Raw genomic sequence first — 23,785 nt, forward strand, 5'->3', positions numbered from 1 at the left:
ACAGGTCACTTGGAAATAAGTTCAACAATTCTGGACAAAATCAAGAAAGATCTCTGAAGTGGAGGATTCCTCATAGAACTGATGGATACTGTCTTTGAAAGTGTATAGCTTTGAAAGAAATTGTGTTTACTCTGCTTTGTATTGGTTTAGGCAGTTCTATTTTGGCTTCAATTTGAACAGCCAAAAAAAAATTATAATTTCCTGGAAAGGAATAAAAGAATGAACTCTTTGTCTGATTTCTAGTTGTGATTTGTGTTTAAATTACTATCTCTCCGGAAGCATTTAATTTCTTCTCTATTGATTTATATCTGTTAATTTTTTTAATAATACTTAATGACAGTGACTAGGCAATCAAGCAAATAAATATAGCAAAGACTTTACACAGCCCAAAATACATCTTTACCTTGACTGAAATGTTACAGCATTAAGCTGTTTTGATCTTCACCTTCAGGATGCCAACAGCTGAAAACCTGAGTGTACGAATCAACTGTCATCAAGTAGACTTTCCTATGAACTTCCAATGCAGCAATGACTACATCATAGCTATGTGTGTGTGGATAAAATACAGGGTGATTTGAGTTATTCCATTCCCAGCAAAGAAAAGGAACTCTTCAGTCACCTATCTACTGCTGGGTAAAGATGGTGATCCAGTAGGATACCACCACGGATCCAGCTAGCACCCAGCAGCCTTTGTGAAATACAATGCCCCCAAATGAAGTGTTTTTGAGTAATAACACAGTTTGAAATGCAGAAATTTAAAAAAAATGTTCTTTAGGAGTTTGAGACAGTTTTATTATGCTAAGGGACTGAAGGTTTTATGAGAAGAGTTGTAGTACTTCCATCATATGGCCAGTGGGCTCTACCCTCTAAGTAGATAGGCACTGAATGAATTAATATTTCCTGGAATGAGACTTGGCCCCCAAATACCTTCAGAAGATGGCTGTTTTAACTGAAACAACAAGTTTCAGATATCCCAATTAACAAGAGACCTGAGATTAAAGCTCATTTATCAAATCTTACAATATTTAAGTCTAAGCTGCAAACAACTCATTTTCATAGACATAGCAGAAGCAAAGATCAGTCAGGGAGCCAGCTTTAATCCCAGGCTAACTCTGGTGACTTGCACCTTTGTAAAATCAGTGCAGCAGCAGGGTGCATGAGAGTCACAGCCCGTACTTCAATCAAACTTTTTTTTTTTTTTTTGAAAGAAGAGAAATGACACATAGGAATTACATGAGTTTTGATGAGTGATGAGTTCTTGCTTTACTGCCTCTTCTCTCACAAACGGCATGAATAGCCTTGTATAAGTCCTATTTTCTCCCTTCAGTTTTGGAGAGATCCTTCCCACGCATAAACCTCAGAAGCAGCCTGAGAGCACTGAAACTTCCCCTTTAGGTGGGTCAGATTTGGGCCCATACATTTTCCTGAGACTTTGCCAGGTGTAATGGCTAGTAACTGGACTAGGCAGAACTTCAGCAGGTTTATATGGGCCAACTGATATATTCATGCTGGCTATGGGTTTAAATATTAAAACCCATATGGGTATGGTATGATTTGTAAAATATTATTATTTTTTTCCAGCTTTTTTCTGGCCTGAGAATTGCACTGAGGACCCTTTATATCTGGATCTCCCATTAATTTTCATGTTCTTCCTACAGACCCAGACTAGCAATCTTTGGCATATTCACACGGCTTCAGTGAAGCTGGGTTTCACAAAGACTGTAAAATCAGTCTCTAAGAGCCTACTATGTCCTATTATTTCTAGATAGGTTTTGCACTCTTTTCTTTTTGTTCATAAGCAGAGTTCTGTAAAACAAATTATTTAGCATTCCAAATACTAGAGTCACTTTTAAGCAGTATCTTGCCTTCAGACATGTTTTCTTGGATGCTCAGTTGGTTACCTCAGCATATTTAGGAGGATTTAAGCTAACATTCTACCAAAACTACCAATTGAAAGGCAGTGATTTGCTTATACTCATCAAAACCTCCTGACCATCAGTATTATTTTATATATGGCTACTTAAAATGAGGCAAATTCTGGGAAGTTATTTTCCACCTCTACTTTCTGATTGCACAGAGGTCTAGTGTTCTGGCAGTTGTACCCAGCTCTCTGAAAAATCTTGCCCTTGCTTTTGTCTTAGACTTTCTAGGACTGGATGAACTCACTTAAAGTATGGTAGTCATTATTTCCAGCTGAAAGATGTTTGTGTCTCATCAACTGTGTTTCATCTGTAAAATTCTGCCTACCATCCTTTACTTAGTGAGACTTCACCCTCTTTCCCTTGTGCACTTGATTCCATTTTTTAAAGTTTGTCAAGTTCCATAAGTTGATGGAGAGGAGAGGAAAGAAGGAAGGAGACACCTTGGTCAAAATCAGTGAGCAAGTAATTTAAAGCCCCTTCTATCATTTCAAGCCTATTCCTTCATCTGAGGTACCACACACTCTTGAAGTGAATATTGATTTCTGCCTTCTCCAAATTACACACCATATATTACTTTCCACTACTCACTCTCTCCCTAGGATGTCCTTGCACCTATCTCCCTGTGTGGATTCAGGTTTCAATGAGCTTAGAGACAGCGCAGTGTCAGAGGTTCGGAAGGAGTAGTCTGCAGCCAGACTGCTATGGAAAGAGTCTAGCAGAACAAGAAGGGACATCCTTCACCACATGCACATGGGATCCAAACTCCAGAATCACCTAGGTGACTCTACACCTGCATATTTCAACCTTCAATTATCAAGTCAATTCCCAGCAATTTTATCAAATTCCTATCTGTTTTCCATTATACCTTTGGACTTAACACTCTGTGGCAATGTGTTCCACAGTTCTGTAGTAAAGAAAAATATTGTAATAGTCAGACTCTTGGGTAGTTTCACTTTAACTGTTAGTTTAACTGTTCTTCCTTTCTTCTCCCACATAAACAATTTGAAAACTTTCACTGTAAGATTTTTACAAATATAATTCCAAAGCATTATCTTCACCTTTTTGTGTGTCATTGAAACAAGTCTTTTTTTGATCCCCTTCAATGTACAAATTAAAAAGAATTTCTTTGTGTCAAATGCTGTAGGAAAAAAATATTTTAAAACTTTTTTAAGCAACTTAAAATGGGAAAAATCCAAAGACAATAATGCAATGTATTGGAGGACACATCTGTTTCCCTGGACTCTAATCCAAGTGTCTGATTCAGATCCTGTTATCCCCTTGGCAGAGAGAAGCTGCAACAATGATTGTATGGAAATACCTGACTGTGTGGCGGTCCCACACACTTCAAGCAGTTATACATGTAAGATCCAAGTTCACATGACGTTAACACAAACCAACAGCTTTCAAGAGTTAGTCTAAAAATGAAAGGTTTATGTAAGAGCCAAACAGTGATGCATAGGAAACAATGAAATAGTAAATAACTCCTTTTATTACATTTCTAACTCTGATATCTGCCATACCTTCTGCTCTTCATTATTGGAATAAATCTATTACAAAAAGAAGAACACTGCCTGCTGACTTTAAGATTGCATGAGAAAAGAAGGTAGGTGAAATTATGTTCTCAGAGCTTGATAGTGGCAAATTAGCCAAAGTTGCATTAAGTCTCAAAATAGAAAATTTACCTTGGGAATAATTTATACAAAATTCTGGCTTAATTTCTGCACAATTCTAGGTTTAAGCCACACTAATTTTCTCAGCTTTTAGGACTTTTTATGTGTTGTGTGTATTCTGACCTTTAGAACTTTCCTTCCTTTTTTGATCTCTTGGTCTTTGTGCAGTGCTGAAATGTAAGAGGTTTTAGATAAGGACAGGAATTTCTCTGTTTGCTGTAAGTAGCCTGCACTGCATTTTTGCTGACAGGACACTCCTTTACCTTAGCATATTGACTGTCTTTATGCCATTTATTCGTGTATATGTGTTCATATTTTCTGGTCATCCTCTGAATCTAGATTTTTATGCTTCATAAAGTCAATGAGAGCTTTGCCATTGACTACAGGAAGAACAAAGTCAAATTTTAATTCCATTTTCCCTCTAATCTATTTGATCTTTTCAGTCTCCCCTCACACTGTCACATCAAATCTTCCCAACCTTCCTATTACTTTCATCGCAGCCTTGTTGCAATTAGCTACTGCTGTGATTAGAAGTAAAAAAATCTTAATTTATATCTTGTGGGAGCTCAGTAATCCAACTCCAACTGCTTTTATGGAAGTATTGTCACTTTGCTTTTGTTTTTTATCTCTGCCTGAACCCCCTTACAAGATATTCTGTTCTTCCATTATCATAATTTTAAAGAAAGGAAGGTCATATTGTTGATCCGAAGTTTTCCCAAGCTTCTCAAGTTAGCAAATCAAACTGAAACAAATCCACTGTATCAGGCTTACATCTTCTCTACTGTTTTAGAAACAGGACTGTTTCTTGAATATTTACACACACACATTCGATGGCTAAAAGTCACAAGTAACACAAATAACTAAATCAACTAAGTTAATTTACAATTATGTATTAACTAAACTAACCTTGGAGAATGGACTCCTGCCACCAAATATACAGTGGCAACAAGAAATTGTGACAGAACAAAACTGTCCTCTAATTTCAGTGTACAGGAAAATATCAAGGAGTGCATTACAATCTCCTGTACACAAGATGAGCATAAAGCTTTTGTCTTTAGACTGCACGAATGTTTTCCATTTCAAAATTTAGAAAATATGTACAGTGCAGACTTGTGGCAGGATGTAATGAAGTGCTTGAATTATAGTAGAATCATTTTCCTTATCACTAGCTACAGAGTTAGTCCATTAATTGGTTACCAGCAGGTCGAATCATGTTAAATCCCTGTGTATTAATGAATCTGTAGTTCACAGAAATTTAGATTTCTTCTTTTCTACCCCCTCAATGATTAGTGTGGATTTAACACCTGGGAAAACATTCTGAGCTTTACATCAGTTTGTCTCAAAGGGTAGCATGGCAAAAAATATGGGCAGTAAAAATTTCCTGGCCATTTTGAATAGGATGTAATTTACAGAAGCATTATGCAACTTACTGAAGTTTTTTTATCTAGTTTTGCTCTCAAAGAGAGCAAAAACAGTAAAAGAGGTAATAAGCAGCATCTGTTTGGCAGTTCTGCCCACAGCTCTCTTCATGGTGACAAACAACATCTGACAAACCTGTGGATGATGGCACTGTAATTGTGTACTAGTGCTGGTTGCAGCCATGGGATGCAACGAGTGGGAGCATGAAGCATGAGCCCTGGGAAATGGGACAAAACTGTAATGATAAATACACTACCGAGAAGAATTTGAAAGTGTGCATGTAACTAAATACATTTTTATTCAAACCCCAGATGTTGTTCAGTATGTTCCAAGATTACAGCATGTTACAGACTCATTGACTTGGCCTCCACCCAGAACCTGAGACAGCAATGTCTGAGTGCTGTTACAGTTAATCATTGACTTGATTTCTCCTAACAGGTACTTGTTACAGCTATAGTTCTTAAAAGTTCTATGGCTGTGATTTATTATCACAAGTTTTGGGTCAAAAAATAAACAAACCACCAACAAAAGCATAATATGAGTTCATTCCTTCCAGGGAAAAGGAGAGGTGGTTTTCCTTCTCATTTCTACAATAGCTTGGTGATGGGAAGCCCACTGCATCTGAAGTCTATCTTCTGCCTCTTCTATTGAAAGCCCTCCTCAAAAAAAAAATGCCTTATCTACCATGCAAACCCTTATTCAGAATATTTTCTTATCTTTTGTTTGAAGCAGGTTTATCACCAAGAATAAAATTCATCAAACTAGAGAGTGAGAGGCAAAGTATGATGAAAAAAAGTAAAGGGAAGGAATTAGAGAGAACCAAAAGAAGCTGGCCCACTAGGACACTCTCCGGGAAGGATGCCTATTCTGTACCACCTGTAAGGAGAGTTTATTTAGTTTACATGAAACAGTTTTGGAATTACCATAATGTAAGCATAAAATTGTCTCCAAGCTCCTCATCACTGTAAAAGCCAAGGAACTTGTGGGCAAAAATGAAAGCAAAATGTTATTCTTATTAGGAAAATATAAAATAAAGCAGTTACAACTACAAAACTCAGATGCGCTCTGCTAAAACATTGACAGCAAGTTCAGGACCATCAGTTTGGGTTTAACTACAAGATAAATCAGGAAGTTGCTGATTATGAGACACTTGTAAATAGAAATACAAAGACCAGCTGGCAGGCCACCAAAAATCCCATTCACCTCTTCACATTGTATTTTTTCAATTTATTTTCATTTATTGATTACATCTTCATGGATAGCTCCAGTTGAGAGATTAAAACTGCAAAAGGGAAGTGGAAGTATAGGAAAGGAGCAGCACACTGATAGATGCATTTTTATGGAAGGCAATAAAGCTTTATTTGGAAGTGTTAGAATGAGAAGAAATGCAATGAGTTACTGGTAAGGGAAATGGAAAGAGTTCTTAGGAGACAATAGAGTCAAAGGGTGTGTAAACACTTCAAATGCATCCCCAAAGTAGAAAAACTATTTCTGTCTAATCTCCCTTTACATCTCACTCTGTCATAGTTGTAGTATCTTCCCATAACCACCTCTGAAAAAAAAGTTTCTACATCCAGCCTAATTCCACCTTTCTGCAGCTAAAGCCTACAATTAATTTTTTCTACTCTCTGTGTTTACAGAGGATGAATCTCTTTGCTCTTTTGTACCAGGATTTTCAGCAGGGGGACACTGTGACCACGTCTGTTGGCAGTCTTCATTTCTAGGAGCTGAACAGCCTCAGTTCGGGGTTTCTTCATGAATCATATTTCCCTGACCTTGTTCTTGCTCCACTCCTCTGGACCTTCTCCAAAGGTCCTCAGATGCGTAGTGTCTGAAATGAGACAAAGGATGACAGCAAAAGTTTTTTTGATGCTGAGTGGAAAGATGACTTCATTGGAGGGATCATGGATATTTAAATCATTGGGTCCCTCTCTCAAAAAGTCTCCAAATATTTGAAGTTCATTCATTACAATTTATGACAGCAAATTCAAAGGATGAATATAGAAAGCATTTATATGCATATATATGTTGTCTCTGATACACAAGATACAACTGTTCTGTTTTATGTCTGAAATAAGCAAAGAAATCATAACAGAACTAGTCCCAGCAATCACAATGAATTCCCTAATAGAGTGGGATTTTTTCCCTGTCATATAGGAATTTACTAAAAGATTGTTTAACAGACTTTTAAAAAAAGTCTAATTAATGTTACCACACAAAAACTCAGCATGTTTGCACGAACTTTGCCAAGCCTGAATAGAACTACTAGTCCATAAAACGAGTTCAGCCATTCAATGGAGGCCAGTTTAGGACTATACACAGAGAAGTGTTGCCATGCACGTAGATGTAAAGCAGCAGAGTCCTCTATCACTGCTGCCTGTTAACCTTGCAGTCTACTTTTCTCTGTTAGCTATTTATTATTTAGATGATCTGTGCAGTCTTCCCCGTGGATTTCAGAAAAGTCTTTGTGACTTCTACCTCCTTAGAGAGTTGTTTCCCAGTGTTTTCTCCTCACACGTTGTGACTCGCTCTATTTTCATATTTGTTCATTTCAGAGACACAAATTTTCTGGTTTGCCAATTTCTATGAAAAGTGAAACATGAAAACCTTTTCTAAGCTAATTGCCCATTCTTTGGGGTGTGGGGGGGAAACAACCAACAAAAAGCCACCACAGAACAGTCATTGCATCATATATCAAATGGCTTTGATTTTATCATGGTAACATCATCACTGTCACTTATTAGAGAAGGGAAATTTAAAATTAAAACACAAAAAACAGTGTTAACCCAAACCATCCTTGAAATAAAGCTTTCTTGCACTGAGTACAATTCCCCTATCAATACATTTTAGGAGGTACTAAGTGCAGTTAAAGTATTTTCACCTAAATTTAAATTAAAGTTCTCACTGCTGGAGAACTTCTAAGTGTGTGTCTATCCCACATCAGCATAGCACTCAATTCTAAATACATGTTTGAGTTTGAGTTTGCACTTCTTCATCAAAGAAGCGGTTAACTCATGCACATGTTTAAACTGAGGCTCAGTCCTGGTCCTTCACAGAATAAAAATGCGAAAATTTACAGGCTAAAACAAAGCCCACAGTTTTAGTAGAAAACAAGAAACCTCTATCTTGTTTTCCACCGTAGTCCTAAAAAGGTGGAAAGAGAGTGACAGCTGACAAACCCTTTTTTCCAAATGTTATTTTTCTTGTTTCCAGTGTAGATGTGCTACGTTTCAGCTACTATCAAATCCATTGTTTTCCATTGTGACAGTGTTAAGTGCTAAAGTGGGAGTAGTTAAAGGAAGCACTTCAGTTTCCATAAAAGTGAAAGTTCCCAGAGGCAGATATTATCAATGAGGTCTGTTAGGGACTGATGTTTCAAACTAGTGAGATCTGTGTCATCTCTTGAAGTTGGACTCAGAATAGCAGTATATCATAGCCAATTTATTCTTTTAACATCCTCTGAGATTCATGAGAAGTTTTCTAAGTAATGAATTGAAGATTATTTCCAGGACAGTGGAAAACAAAATAGCATACTTCCACTACCAAATGAACGTATTTCTCTCTTCATCATGTGTATATCTGACTATGTGAGGATGTGTCTGAATATAAACTATAAAATTCTGGTTTTTTAAGAAAAAGTTTTTGTGAGCCAAGGAATCAGATATGCAGAGGAATCTTTATCTTCTTTTCTTCTTCTTTTTTTTTGCCTTATTCTTAGGTGACATGAAGAAGCAAAATGTAGGTGTTGTTTAATTATAACTTTTAATAATAACTTTTAATAAGTTTAAAATGTTCTTTTAGATAAGGTTTGCTGCTCAGCTGCAGAGCAGGTAGGTTCTTCCACACTCACAGACCAATTCTTTCTGAAACATCCAGCCCTTGACTGGGTGTCAGTCTCTCTTAATGACTGAGATCTGAATGTATAATCCAAGCTCAGTTGATCCTTGGTTTCCTTCACTGTTAACCCCTTCAGTTTCATGAAGAGGTGATGGCTTTTAAATTTGTACCACTGATCTTCAGGGCCAGGGGAGAGCTAATCAAACTCATTGTACTTCTCATAGCCTATTCTCATTGGAAAGTTGAAACCAAGTCTTTTTGCTGAATTGAAACGTCTGTAAATTGTTGTCTAACAATATACAAATAAATAGATATATAAATAACTGATTTGTTCAGGCCCTCCAGTTAAATCATTAACTTGCCTTAATTTAATTTGCATGCTATTTTTCAGACTTGTCTTGATGAACTTCATCACAGACAGGAATTAAACTGTATTGTTGGCAGAAGAGAAAAAAAAAAGACTACTTTGAGCCACTCAAAAAAAAAAAAAAAAAAAGGGAAAAAGCTTGAAATTTTATATCTGCAAGATATGACTCCTTCTCATAGAGTGCTTAATCCAGCCAAAATAAGAGGAGGTCCTGAAAGTTTATTACCACTAAATGTTCTTTAAAAGCATGGGCTTATTACATCAAGAGACAGAAGAGGTGGAGATTAAATGAGATATCTGATCTCCTGAGTCTCTGGAGTCAAAGGGAAATGCCCTCATCCCATCAAACACTACCAGCAAAATACATGCACACAGAAAAAGAGGCTTTTTATTCTTGAGGTAAATATAGCTGAAGTTTTGTCTTCATTGTTCAAAATGTGTGGAATTTTATAGCTTAATGCTAGACAAACTCAATATGTGACTGAAATAACCTTAGAGAAGGATACATATTGAGGGCTGAATTCAGACTGCTCTGTGAAAGTACATCTGTTTTATATGAGACACACAATCTGTCTCATTCCAACCTGCATTTCTGGGTCACTTGAGACATTTAAACTGCACTTATAATTAACAGCTATTTTTAAACAACGAAAAACTAGAGCACTGGTAAGGTACAAAAGCATTAAAATTGCCCCAGTTTTGCTTTTCAATAGGACACACCACTGCAATATGCTTCAAGATCAAAGAGAGCTCAGAAAAAAGAGACAGGCTGATCAGTGGGGATAAATTGTTCCCATTATGATGGTGTAAGAATAGGGTTCTTTCAATTGAAACAATTTAATAACCACATTCATTACATTGGTGTCCACTTGGTTTTATCTGAGCAGTTTTTACATAACTGGGAGAAAGTTCAATTGAGCTTATTCTCTAGAAATTAAGATGTGCAGGGTTTGACATTCAGAAATTAGGCACTAATAGTCAGCAAAGCAGTTGTCTTGAGATTCCCCCTGGATATAGCTGGGTCTGCGTACCACTAATTATGTCAAATGCAAATGTATTCTCTAAAAGACACACCAAAAAATTTAATTAGCTCATTTCCAGACAGCTAAGGTTATACCAGAGCAATGACAGCTATCAGAACACCATCTTTTCCATGTTTAGAACATCACTTTCACAAAAGCAGAAGCCAAGCAGATGCAACACTGCTGTTTGTAAACTTTTTTCTCCATCATCAACAGCAGAAGCACTTTTAAGGGCCAGTCTTTCACAATCCTAAGGAAAGAAACCAATCTTCAGGGTGACATTTCCACCTACATTTTTATAGGGAACAAGAGAGTCACTGAGAGATTTCCTTCTTCCTCTAGTACTGACTTAAGCAGTTGACACCTGTGTTTCAGCAAAGAGAAGAATTCCTCACCAGACGCCTTGGCAGAGGAAGATTGAATTTGTCAGTTCTCAGCTGCATGGCAGTGTGCAAAGCATGAGGTGAAGTGCCATTTGACTTGAAATACGGTGGGGGTATTAAGCACAAATGCTCCTGAGAAGAACTAAATCCAGAGCTCGTGGACCATGTATAAAACCCACCATACCCAATTCTGTCTGCTAGTCTTGCTGGTAAAGGGAACATAGGAACATAGACATTTCCCAGCGTACGTGGGATCCTTCCTTGTTTTCTTGCTGCCGCCAAACCAGTGAGGAGTAAAGGCCTGTTGAAGTGCACATCGTGTGGCAACTGAATAATAGCAGCATTTCTTCCCTCACCCTCTGTCTCCTTCTTTTTTATCAGAAGACAAAATGTAAAAACTATGAAGTTATCCTTGCCTCAGTGAAAGCTTTTAAATGGATGACTTTTCCAGAAGCGACTGTTCTTCTCTTACTTGGCTATTTCCCCAGATGGGATTTGCAGTATAAAGCCATACATGGATCTGATATTCAAGAAAGGGAATAGACTTGTACAAATCACTGGAAAAATAATATGCCATATAGATCAATAAATAAAACCTAGTTCCAAAAAAATCAAGCTCCAGAATTCTAGACCAATTAAGATGTTATTTACTGCGTACATGATTGCTAGTTTGATGCTCTCTTTATTCATTTTTACACTATAGGCATTTGTTTTGTTGAAAGATGTATAACTGATTTGTAAATAGAAAATGATATAGATAGATTTTATGCCTCATAAAACTGTTAATCTGTGCTCCATATTAAATATATGTCGTACTATTTCTCCGTACTTAGACACAGCTCTAGTATAATTAAAATAAGGTATGCTGGCTTCATTTTTTCAGTAAGTCATTTCCAAGCATAGAGCTCAAATAACAGTGCAACTGCAGCATGAAATGTGGTTATAATAGCCTGAACCACATTTCCTGAAACTAAAACATGGAAGATAATAGTGTGAAGGTACAAATTAAATGCAAATAAAACAGATTCCCCATTGTTGGTAATCCCCGGATTAGATTTCAGTGAGAAAAATAGCTGTAATATTTAACTTCTTTGTATAGTAATCATTGATGTTTTATCAGTTCCATTTTCAGAGTTTGTATATGAATTATTGCACAGGAATTTGAGAAAGCCAAACCTCCACCTTTGACATCCTGAATGAACCTATTCTGTAGTAAACAATATCACCTAACAATATAATATCACACCTAAGAATATTTAGCATCTAACACAGAAACAGTTTGAAACACAGTTGTGATAAAAAAAGGCATACTTTGGTTATGGATATGCTTTTCATTGCTACCACTTGACTCTCTAATTGCATCCCAACTTAGTCCCTGTCTTAAGTTGAATAATAGGTGCACTGCTGCAATTGCGCCTGTTAAAATTTTTTAATTTTAAAATTAATTTATTAATTTAATTAGCTTGATAAGAGCACACCTTTATAAGTGTGAAAAACTTCTTCTAAGATCTAGCAAAACTTAATAACTAACCAACTTCATAAATTAGTATAAAACCAGAATTAATTTATTTAAAAGCCCATGTGAAGTTTTTGCTTCATTTTAATGAAATAAATGTAAAATAAGTTAGGTTAATGGATACACATATTAGACATTGTCAGCACTACAGTACTGGAGAAATACACCAGGATGTTTTAGAAAGTTACTGCTCTTTCTTCGACAGCTCATTTAGAATAACTTACATTAGTAGGTACTTACTGCATCACAGAAAAAAATGATGTGATAAATTTGTAGCATAGCTTGCAACTGTGAGTAGTTTGATGTACAGTTGCCAAATACACCTAAGGGAATTTAGAGAGCCCTGTGTCACAGATCTATGTCCTTATATTTGAAGGGGCAATTTTTTCCCCTCTAGCCTTTCAAATGGAGTTACACAACAAAAACAACCTACAAGTTGCACTTTTCCTACTTACAGTTGTTTTGACAGAACAAATCACTGTTTGATTTCTTCTGATTCCTGCAATTTTCCTTTTTATGTTGTGGTTACCTCACATCTTTGAAATTTTGAAATCTAAATTTGACCTGTTGCTCAAGGTCTAACACATAGACTCAGTTCCCATGTTAGTAGGCCACAGATGAATCTTACAAGTATGTGTTTCACCCTCAACCAAACTAGTGCCAAAACACATAAAGTACTGCAAGGTCTTGTTAAAGTGAAGGGAACACTCTCAGAGGCAATTAAGAGAAAATCTTTCCACACTCCCTTTCTTTCCCTTTTCTTGGAGGGCTAAAGATCATAGATCATTAGGAAGCTACTAAATTATCCAGTTTCACATTTCCACTGATAGAGAAGGAATTAGGTCCAAAACCACTAAAGTCAACATGTGCTGGCCTTGGTGTAATCAGAGCACTTGAGACATCTGACTCAGTACATCTGATTATTTAGTGTGGACTTTGGTAACTGAGAACAGGCAGTGAGTGGTAAATCCCCTTGCACTTCTCTTTGATGCTGCTCACATCATACTGTCTTCAGGAGCAGAGGAACAGACGCCTTCCCAGCTTTAGGTTAGGTCCCATAGAACAGAGCTTTTCACATGAGTATGGTGCAATGTGACTGTGATTATAAGCTTTGACTGACTGTGAGATGTGACCAGATGTTAGCAAGGGTCCATTCTCTCTTCTCTTTAAAGGTGGTATGGAATTCACAATGCAAAAATATCTGTTTGAAGTGCCTCTAGAATACAGCAAGACTTTTATTTTTGCCTTTCATCTGTAAAGAACAGCTAATACTATCATCTGAGGCAGGTAGATGGCATACAGAATGATAAATAAAAGCTACTCCTGAAATATCAAGCACTGACATTCCAGGACATTAAAGATATTATTTGTTGCTCAAGTAATTGCTAGCTAGAGCTTCTGTCTGACTTGTAAACCTACTGCAAGACCTTCCCAAGAAAATCACCGTATCAATGACACCATTGTAATTCATATGAAGAAAATTCCCCACAGAGAAATGAAAGCATGTGAATCCTACACTCTGTGAAAGCAGAAGTAGTGGTTTAGTTGAAGAAAATGGCTGTGTTCAAACAAACAGGGTGTTCTTCTCCCTGAGGAAATGTATCTCAGCAGTCCTGATGCCAGCCAAGATGATAAAGGTTTGGTCTACCGTAGGGATGTGTAGCTCAATCTTCTTGTCAGTTTGCTGTCAAAAGTTTCTCATGTACCCGAACAGGTCACACACAACTTTAATGATAGGAATCTACTAAATCACATGGATTGTAAACATCTGTTTTCCTCCTCTACCCAACTCAGTTTCTGACAGCTCTTGTGGGGCTGGTTACACTCCAGAGCTGCCACAATGATACCCAACCCACTGTCAAATGACTCACAGTCAATGGCAGAGGAGTGTTTGTCTCAGGTGTCAAAAAAGGAAGGAGTATGCCCAGTGGAATCAAGGTTAGGTGACATGAGAAGACTTCAGAGATGCTGCTCACCACTGCAGGGAGAAAATTCCTGTAGTCAAAGCTCAACTGGAGTTCCAGCTGGCCAGAAATGTTGGGGACAATAAAAAGAGTTTTTTCAAATATGTTAATGGCAGTAGGCAGCGGTCATTTCACAAACAGGGACAGAGACAAGGCAGAGGTGTTTAACACTTTCTTTGCCTCCCTCTTCAACTGATGGTGGACGAAGGGGGTCTCAGTGCCCTGAGCTGGAGGACCATGACTGCAAAAAAGACCTAGTCCCAGTGGCCCCTGAAAATATGTGGGATCTGCTGACCTAGCTGGATCCCTAAAAATCTATGGGGCCTGATGGGATTGATCTAAGAATCCTCAAAAAGCTGGCTGATGTCAATAGCAAAACCTCTCTCGGTGATTTTTGAGCAGTCTTGGGCATCCAAAGAGGTCCCAGCTGAATGGAAGCTGGCAAACATTGTCCCAGTTCTCAGGAGGATCAAGGAGGACTCCGGAAGCTACAGGCCTATTAGTCTCACTTCAGTGTCCAGTAAAGTTATGGAGAAGATTTTTTGGGGAATTATTCTCTGGACAAACTGTCCAGCACACAGCTGGATAAACACATAAAGTGATGGGTGAGCAATTGGCTCCCAGGTTGAGCACCAAGAGTAATAGTGAATAGGGTGACATCACACTGGTCACCTGTCACTAGCGAGTCACCTGCCCTGATTCCACAGGGCTCCATCTTGGGCTTTGTGCTCTTCAACATCTTCATTAATGACTTGAATGCAGGACTGGAAGAGATACTAAGCAAGATTGTAGATGACACAAAACTGAGAGGAGCTCAGGGAGTCCCTGCAGAGAGACCTTGACAAATTAAAGGACTGGACAATCACCAACTATATGAAGTTCAACAAGGGAAAGTGCCAGATTCTGCACCTGGAATGGGGCAGAATGTGTGAACAGCATGGGGAACAAGATGCTGGAAAACAGGTCTGTGGAAAGGGACCTGTGGAGGACCAGGAATCAGAATGGGAATGGTTCCAGGCATGGAAAAAGATATACAGCAATTGAAAGGACTTTATTATATGGACTTCACAGTTATTATGTGGTTTTAAATATGTACATTGTATGATACCCCTACAGTTGTAATACCCAGGCATGTCCCAGCATGTCTCAAGGTGCCTATTCCCTGCTTCCCTGCTCCTCCCTCTGACTGGCTGAAAAAGCTGCAGAGAGGAGAGAGCTACCATTCGTCCTTTCCTCCCCCAGTTCCTCCCCAGTTCCTCCCTCTTCGCCTGAGTCCCTACTCCTGTTCATTTCCCTGGCTGTCTGTCTCATGCTCCACCCCATTTTCTGGTGCATTCCACACCAGAGCTTATATAAACCCTGCACACCCTCATTAAACAGCCATTGCACCTCAAACCTCGCTCAGACCCTTTTGTGCAGTGTCGCCACCCTACACCCCTCCCCCCACGGACCATGGCAGGACCTGGGAGTCCTGGCCAGTGGCCAGTTGAATAGGAGTCAGCAGTGCCCCGGCAGCCAGGAGAGCCAGCCATGTCCTGGGGCCATGAGGCAAAGCATCGCCAGCCAGTCGAGGGAGAGGGTTGTTCCGCTCTGCTCTGCACTGGGGTGGCCTCACCTTGAATATTGTGGCAGTTTGGGGCACCACAATGTAAGAAAGTTATCAAGCTGTTAGAGAGTGTCCAAAGGAGGGCAACAAAGATGGTGAAGGGCCTTGAGGGGAAGCCTTATGAAGAGTGGCTGAGATCACTTTGTGTGTTCAGTCTGGAGAAGGGGAAACTGAGGAGAGGCCTCATTGCAGTCCACAGCTTCCTTGTGAGGGGAAGAGAAGGGGCACGCACTGATCTCTTCTCTGGGGTGACCAGTGACAGGACTTGAGGAAAGGCCTGAAGTTGTGTCAGGGGAGGCTTAGGCTGGATCTTATAAGAAGGTTCTTCCCCCAGAGGGTGGTTGGGTGCTGGAACAGGCTCCCCAGGTAAGCAGTCACAGCACCAAGCCTGACAGAGTTCAAGAAGCATTTGGATGATACTCTCAGACACATTATGTGACTCATGGGGATGGTCGTGTGCAGGATTAAGGGTTGGACTTGATGGTCCTTGTGCATCCCTTCCAACTCAGAATATTCTGTGATCCTGTGATTGAGTCTCAGAAAAACTGCCCTAACGTTTCTTGCAATGGATGTGTCTGCACATCTTGTGTGAACTAAGGTGTTGGTCTTTCCCAGATTCCAGTATACCCAACCAACTTCAGGTTTCAAGAGGTAGACTCTGAAGTTTCTTCTTTCTTTTACTCATTCACCTCTCCCTTTTGTAACACAGAATGTACTGTGCCTTTTTGTTGCCAGTTTTATAGAGTGGTTTTGACAGCCTATTGTGGTAAGTTGTGTTCATGGACTTTTTTTATTTAGCAGCAATCACACTTTTTTTTTTTCTATGGTTGGTGCAATTGGTTACAGAAATATGGGGGGGCTGCTTATTCTTTTTTTACCACCCTTTAAAAATAAACAGATCTCCATGCTTATGACGTAGCAGGTTCTTGAGTGAATTCAAACTTGGTCTTGCACTTTACAGCAGCTAATAGCATAAGGCTGAAACCAGTCTTTTTGCTGAGAGTGGAACTTGACTTGGCTGAAAGAGGAAGAGAAGATGAAGGGACCATGGGCAAAAACAGTGATTCAGAAATGATCCAGAAACAAACAGGAAAACACATTGGCAACTTTTCATGGCTGGGCTTCACGAATGAAGATTTGGGAAGGGCTCTACCCACATTTGCTACAAGTGCCCTGGTGGCTAAAAAGGCCAATACGAGACAGGCATGTCCAGTTGCAAAAGGCACAGCAGAAAGACTCCTCAGGTGGTATCAGCAAGACATGATTCTTTCCGCGTTGTCTTTTCTCCTCAAGAGTGATCCTGTGTTTATTCTCAAAAGGAGCAGCAGCGTTATAGATATTGTGTCTCCAGACGTCCCGGTTGGAGGCCAGAATAGACCAGTTATGTTGATCAGTATGGCCAAGGCTGAGATGTTGTTTCAGGAGTCCTTGTATCTTTTCTTCGGGGCTCCTCTCTTGCGGCAGCCAGTGGCAAGTTCACCATAAAGCAAGATCTTAGGGAGACAGACAGCACAATGGCTCCGTAAACACTGATCTTGGTACTTTTCTTCAGGTGTTTATTTCGCCAAACTCTTTTATGGAGTTTTCCAAAAGCTCTATATGCCTTTGCTAACCTGTTGTCTATCTCTCATCTTACTGTCCAAGGAGAGGAGGCTACCTAGGTAATTAAACTGCTGGACTGATTTGAGCTCTGATTCGCCAGTGGTGATATGGGGATGATGGAAGACTTCCTGAGGTGCGGGTTGATAGAAAACTTCTGTCTTCTTTAAGCTGACTTCCAGCCCAAAAAGCTCAGCAGCCTCTCTAAAACAGGATGTTAAACGCTGCAGAGCTGCTTCTGTGTGGGCGATGAGGGCATCGTTGTCAGCATAAAGCAGCTCCCAGACAAGATGGTTTAAGGTCTTAGTGTGGGCCTTCAGTCGCCTTAGGTTGAATAGGCTTCCATCAGTACAGTATCTTCACCATCAAGATCTGCCATGGCCTTTTGGAGCATCATGCTGAAGAAGATTGTGAATAGGGTTGGTGCAAGAATGCAGCCTAGTTTCACACTATTGGTTATTAGAAAGGGCTCAGAAAGTGGCAAGTTACATTGGTATTAATAAATCAATAGGATGGAAAGAAGCTACCCCATCCATCATTTGAATATACCTGACCACTGTGAGGTACAGTGCAGAGAGTTTCTTGCTCTGCTTCTAGGTTTACAACCTTTTCCAGTCCCTTAGTAATTCAGCTGCAATTAGCTAATGAGTTCAAAACTTATTCAGACATGTACACAGCCTTTCTGTGATGAAAAAAACTCTCTTTCTTGGAAGGGTAGAACAAAGCAACAAAAAATAATCTTGATGTAGTGCCTTAATTTTTATATGGAGCTGTGGCAGTAATAGAGGCAGGCTGCATGTCCAGCTCTTAAAAATGTGATTACATCAACCAGACTCAAATTCACTGGCAAAAGATCTTGGTTTAAAAGACTGTGACTGAATTTTGAACTTGTGGAAAATAACTGTGTTATCACATCCTAAAAGGCAAGGAAAACCAGCCTAAGTCACTTGACAGTATACAAAAGACTAGCTAAAAGAAAAGTTTGTAATTTTTTATTGTAGTTTTTCTTCATGTTTTACTTCTTCCTATCAAAGGTCACGAGTATTTCAGAACAAGGCTTTTTGACATTATTTCTAGGAGAACCATACTGGTGCAGACTTGCGCCTCATTATCGTGATACATAGCTCTGCTGAATGTGAGGAACTTTGGTGTTTAGATTGACACCAACTCAGGGACAGAGGTTGTGAATAGAAATGTTTTTTTCACTACACAGTGTCAGCTTTGATGTTGCAGCTGTTCAGGTTTTGGTTTATTTCTCTATGATACCTAATATTTTTAAATTATAATTTCAAGACAGTCTCTTCTACCTAAATCTAAATTATGATGCCTTAAATAATGTCAATTGCCATTAACGTTCTTCTTTTTGTTCAGTCATGGTGTTGCAAAACATTCACAAGCCTTCTCTAAAGGGGAAAAGGTTTAACAAGGACAACAAATCCCCAAAAAAGGTTGAATACTCTTATGCAGCTTTCCATTGACCATAGTTCCTGATAGTTCCATACTTATAACGGAAGTGTTTTTCTGGGAATAAGGATAGAAAACAGCTAGCCCAACAGCGCAGAACCAAAAGATTGGCTGCTCGTATGAGACAGGATTAAAATAATAATATTCATTTGTATTTTAGAGCTTTTAGATGTCCAAACTGTAGACTTCAGTGTGGGCTGAAATATAGCCAAGCTAGTTTTCGGTAGAATAATGAAGGAACCAACTGCTTCCCACCCATAGCTTGTTGGTAGGGTCTTTACTCCACATGGGACCACAGGAAGGAATACTCAGAGTTTGTCTGCACCTCAGCTTAGACCCTTTCAAGCTTGTGTACCTCTGGAACAAACTGCAGTCGCCTGTAAATTAGGTGTGCATTTACCTGCAAGAGAAAAACCAGTCATTTTAGAAAACAAGAAAAATGAAACAACTCCTGGGTAAAAAGTTGAACCTGTGTGAACAAACAAAAAAGCAGTGGAACAAGCATCAAGTCTTTGGTCACAAAAAATTGGCTGTTGTGCTTTCATTTGTCGCAAATAAACCTGTCATACCTAAAACTCAGTCTCTTCTTATCTTTTTCTGTTTTACATAGGTGTTTCCCCAACAAGGAAAGACCTTCACTCCAGAATTCTGTACATGTTTGAAAAATATTTCTTTCCATTTGGGTCAAAATTATGTATAAATAATCAGAGGACAAAGAAATCCTGTTCCCATAGTACTTACATTCATGGCAAATATATGACAGCAATTAACTGTGCTGAAATACATGACTGCACTCAAGCAGCCTCCTGTCCTGGCCTTCCACTTAGGTGTTTTTGCATCTCCCCAGCGCAGCACAGCAGAAGAGGTCTTATCCATTCTTTTTCATTTCAGACCTCCTGATGCTACCCTTGATTTTAGATGCAGCTCTGAATTTCCTATTAAACCCCTCTTCAGGCCAAGAAGCAGAAAGAACTGGGATTTGTAAAGTGGAGAAGACTTATTCTGTAAATATGGGAGGACCATGTAGACAATCCTAATGATACATTTCCACCTCCTTCCAGTAGACCTTTCCTACTCCTGTTGCAGCATCTACTAGTTGACCACGCAGAAAACAAAAAACAACGAAGCATGAATGTATATGATTGAAAAGTGTCATTAGAATTAAGCTCAGGTCACTCCTTTCTTCCTTTAATTGCTTTGCCTGTGTTATCAGTCTTGTACAAAATGAGCATAAACTTCTGGTCTGTCCCTCCCTGCTTTGCTTTCTGGAGCAAGATACACTTTTACCTTGTACAGTGGGTGTTTTCAAGCTTCACCATCCAAAATATTTAGTATCTAGAAATCTGATGGCCTTCATCCTACTCTACCTTTCAGTAGCACAATCTGAAGAAATTTGTATGTTAGATACATGTTAATGGGGAACAAGCGAAACTTAATTACACCCAATGACCCTTAGTATAGATTAGATTGAAAACGTCCTCAGGCACATGGTGTGAATCTTGGGGTATCTTGTGCAGGGCCAGGAGTTGGACTCGATGACCCTGCTGTGTGCCTTCCAACTCAGCATGTTCTGTGATTCTATGATTATTAAAGTGTAGTTAAGTTTTGCAGTGATGCTAACATAAATTTGAGCAATATATTTCTAAAACCCTCTCCTTTTTCTCCAGTTTTATGTGCTTTGCCATGCCAAGGCTTTAAACAGAGTGCTAGGAAGCATGACACCACTCCAGTAAAGCTTTCAGTTGTAAAAAAGCCCACTACTTTAACCATGGAGTATCCAGGTCTGCCAGTGCCTGTCTGCTTAAAACTTAATATATATAGGCAGTGCCAAAACACTTAACATCTTGCAAAACTGAGCTGTAGCTCAACTGTTAGTGAAGTGTCTGCTATCTCACTTAATACAGTTGATCAATCATAGATTTGCCAGTCCTACACGCACTGGCAGCACACCATCCTACATGCATTTCTTGGTACATCCTAGGAGACAGCTCATCTGGCATGCTGCTGTGCATTCACTATTACCTGCAGTGATTGTGGAAAGCTTATATCTTTAGGGAAGGTTATACTTTTCCATTGGGATGGTGCTAAGGCCAAAAATTATTGTCTAGGTGTCCTGTGGATGAAAGTTACTGAGTATCTAGCCAACAGTCTCCAGGGTTGATGGCATTGGGCTGTCTCAGAATGGATACTAAAAACTCCAAAGACTTGTGCCAATTTCTTTTCCTGACATATAATACTAAGGCTTTTAACAGAACTAGATACAGCTAATACTGAACAAATTATACCAGGTGGGTCATTGCATACGTGTTGCCACTGTGTGCATGTTGTGTAGGTACACCCACATATTGTACCTACTGTATCTGTAATTGTACTGTAATATAAATTTTCTCTTACCAGTGCTCATTTTAGGCAGAAACACTGGGTAATTTACATGGCAAATGTGGGGTTTACCCCATTAGGTTGTTTAAAATGATGAGATTAACTCACGTATATGCTGCTTTTTTACTACGATTACAGACTCCTGATATTAGCAGTTTTGAATCATTAGTTGCCACAGTTAACAGATAGATGTCTATTATTTAAGTTAACACTCATAAATTTTTCCTTTTCAGAGTACTTCAAAACAAATTTCAGTTTTATATGCTTTTATGAGTAATTTAAGAATTGTTTTCAATAGAACATTTTATATATGCCATTCTATAAGAAAGTTGTTTAAGAGTATGGGAAAAATGTGGTACAAGAGAAATGCAAATCTGCGTAAGCCTCATTGTGATTTAACCCTTTTAGAACTGAGAGTAGCATAAAGGGCTTGACTTTTTTTTTCTGTGCAAATGTATATAGACTGCACACAGTCTAAACCCCTCATTTATACTACAGCCTTGACAAAAAACTGTTCGGTTAATCTACAAAATGTAGAGTCATCACCTCAAAAAACTAATTCAATTCCTTAAAAACTAGGAGGAAAATAAATATGGTGCAGTAAAATTGTTGAGTAGAGGAATCTATCTGGACATTTCACAAAACATTTCATTATGCTGATAATTCCCAGAAGTGCTCTCAAGAGTGCTTTAAGCTGAGGATTACTGCACAGGATCTGATGGACTTTTTTGTAGCTCCTTTAAAAGGCAGTGAACCGTTTTTCTATTTTATTTAAATAATGCCCCTTAAAATGGATTTTTAGAGGTATAATAACTCCTTAAGAGTCAGTTATGCTAAACAGTTTCTCTTGATAGAAATGTTGTAAAACTCGTTAACTGCACAATTTCAGATGCCGGCTTGGTGAACACTAACTGACATGTGAATGGCCAGAGTTTGTAAAATAAATTGAAATAGTTGTTGTATCACACAGCTAGCAATGCACGAGCTGTAAGTCACAAGGGGCTCAAACCTGACAGAAAATTACTTCAAGATGAATGAAAAGTGCTTGTTTCTCTTTATTAGTTTTTAAAGAACAGTGAAAATGTTGAATTGTTTACAGAAGGGTTGATTAAATGTGGCCAGTAGGGCCATGTCCTTACTGCTAACTGTTAGCCTTCCCAGCACCCCACTCCTTCCCTCCACCCCATGCATCTTCTTATAGACTATAATGGTCACACATCTGTGTGTGAAATGTGCTCATTTTGACATTCCTCTGCTGCTCTGAGCTGTTGAGGCCTTTGTTAGGTAAAATACTGTTGTCAAGCCTAACAAGCAGGTCATGCAATTTGTTGGACACTGCAGCAGAGAATAGCCCTGCTATTCTGCATCTAACAATGCTTGGTTCAATATCGAAATACATATGTATTTTTTTCCTTTGTTCAGCCCTGATACTTTCAATATTTTGAAGAAATGCATATTTTGCATTAAAAAAATCTGAAATGGGCTTGACATTGCAGCACACTGTCTGTTTTATTCTTTTTTGTTAGATATATTGCAATGGGAGAGGGGAAAAGAGACTTTAACTGTCCTTTTCTGAGCTAAATTCACTTTCTACGTTGTACTAAAGGCACAAAGAAGAGATGCATCGTGCCACACCATATTCTAGCAGATTATTTGGTCTGCTTTCAAAGCAATTCAAATTAAGGCCACTTTAGGAGAAGTGGTATTTGCACAAGATGGCAACAACAGAAAATGTCCCTTTGAGGCAGTGACTTTAAAAACAGCTTAAAGATCAGGTTCATTTAGCAGCAATCAGGAGAATAAAAACCACTGGGTATGTTACTATGGCTGTTGAATAAAATTGTCTTTTTTTTTTCTTTCCATCCTGTTCCATAGCCTTCATCCCTTCCCCCTCTTCCCCAGAAGAAAAATCAACCACTACTGTGCAAGGGTTTGAATGCTATTTGTGGCAATCTGTCACTTTGCATAGTGTTCCACCCTGATGTGAAAGCAAGATTTTCTTTTTTTTCTATCTGCAGAACATACTTTTCCAGGCTTATTATGTGTATAAACAATGGCATATGTAATTACCTTTCTGGGATGGCAATTATATCTCTGCATAACAACTGAAGTTAAGGCAATTGATCCTGCTGTCCTCCACCTCCAAATAAAGGCTATCCTAAATATCAAACAAAAAAAAATCATTTTGGGATGAAATCAAGGCTGCTTATGTCAGCCTAGTAAGGGACAGATACTATCACTGCAGCCTCTAAATGTCAGCATGATCTTTTTTTTTCCAAGCAGTAATTGCTTTACATTTTGTTTCAGATTGAGTCATTTCAACCTTTGCCTACAAGCCAGTTTTGGCACCCCACCTCCTTATACTGAAAACTTTTGCACTTTTGCTAGGGCGGATATCCTTGGCAATTCTGTGGGTAAGAAAATACCATACCTGTCATGTCAAAACTGTTGGAGGGTGCGAAACGCTGACTTTCTTGTCTTGCTTCAAGCTACAGGAGGTTATTTAAAGTGGTGGGCTGAAAGAGTGAGGGATGAAGGAGAGGTTTGTTTTCCTTTCCCCCATTAGGTCCATCTTGCTGTGTATGATTACAGTCCTCAGTGCTACTGAGGAACACCCGTACCTTCAGCTGGACAGAT

The 23,785-nt window shown here is 38.9% G+C and overlaps 1 long non-coding RNA gene across 1 annotated transcript in view; it reads right to left on the minus strand.

Moving 5' to 3' along the window:
• Nucleotides 1-5,086: 5,086 nt before the first annotated feature.
• Nucleotides 5,087-23,785, minus strand: part of LOC116780203 — a 50,494-nt gene continuing 31,795 nt past the window's right edge. The window contains exons 6-8 of the long non-coding RNA XR_004354374.1: nucleotides 23,219-23,306; nucleotides 19,015-19,169; nucleotides 5,087-6,842 (exon numbers count right to left, since the gene is read on the minus strand). This is a non-coding gene — a long non-coding RNA (uncharacterized LOC116780203). The remainder of the gene's footprint in view (nucleotides 6,843-19,014; nucleotides 19,170-23,218; nucleotides 23,307-23,785) is intronic.

This window comes from Chiroxiphia lanceolata, chromosome Z (assembly GCF_009829145.1).
Source record: "Chiroxiphia lanceolata isolate bChiLan1 chromosome Z, bChiLan1.pri, whole genome shotgun sequence".
Lineage (NCBI taxonomy): Eukaryota > Metazoa > Chordata > Aves > Passeriformes > Pipridae > Chiroxiphia > Chiroxiphia lanceolata.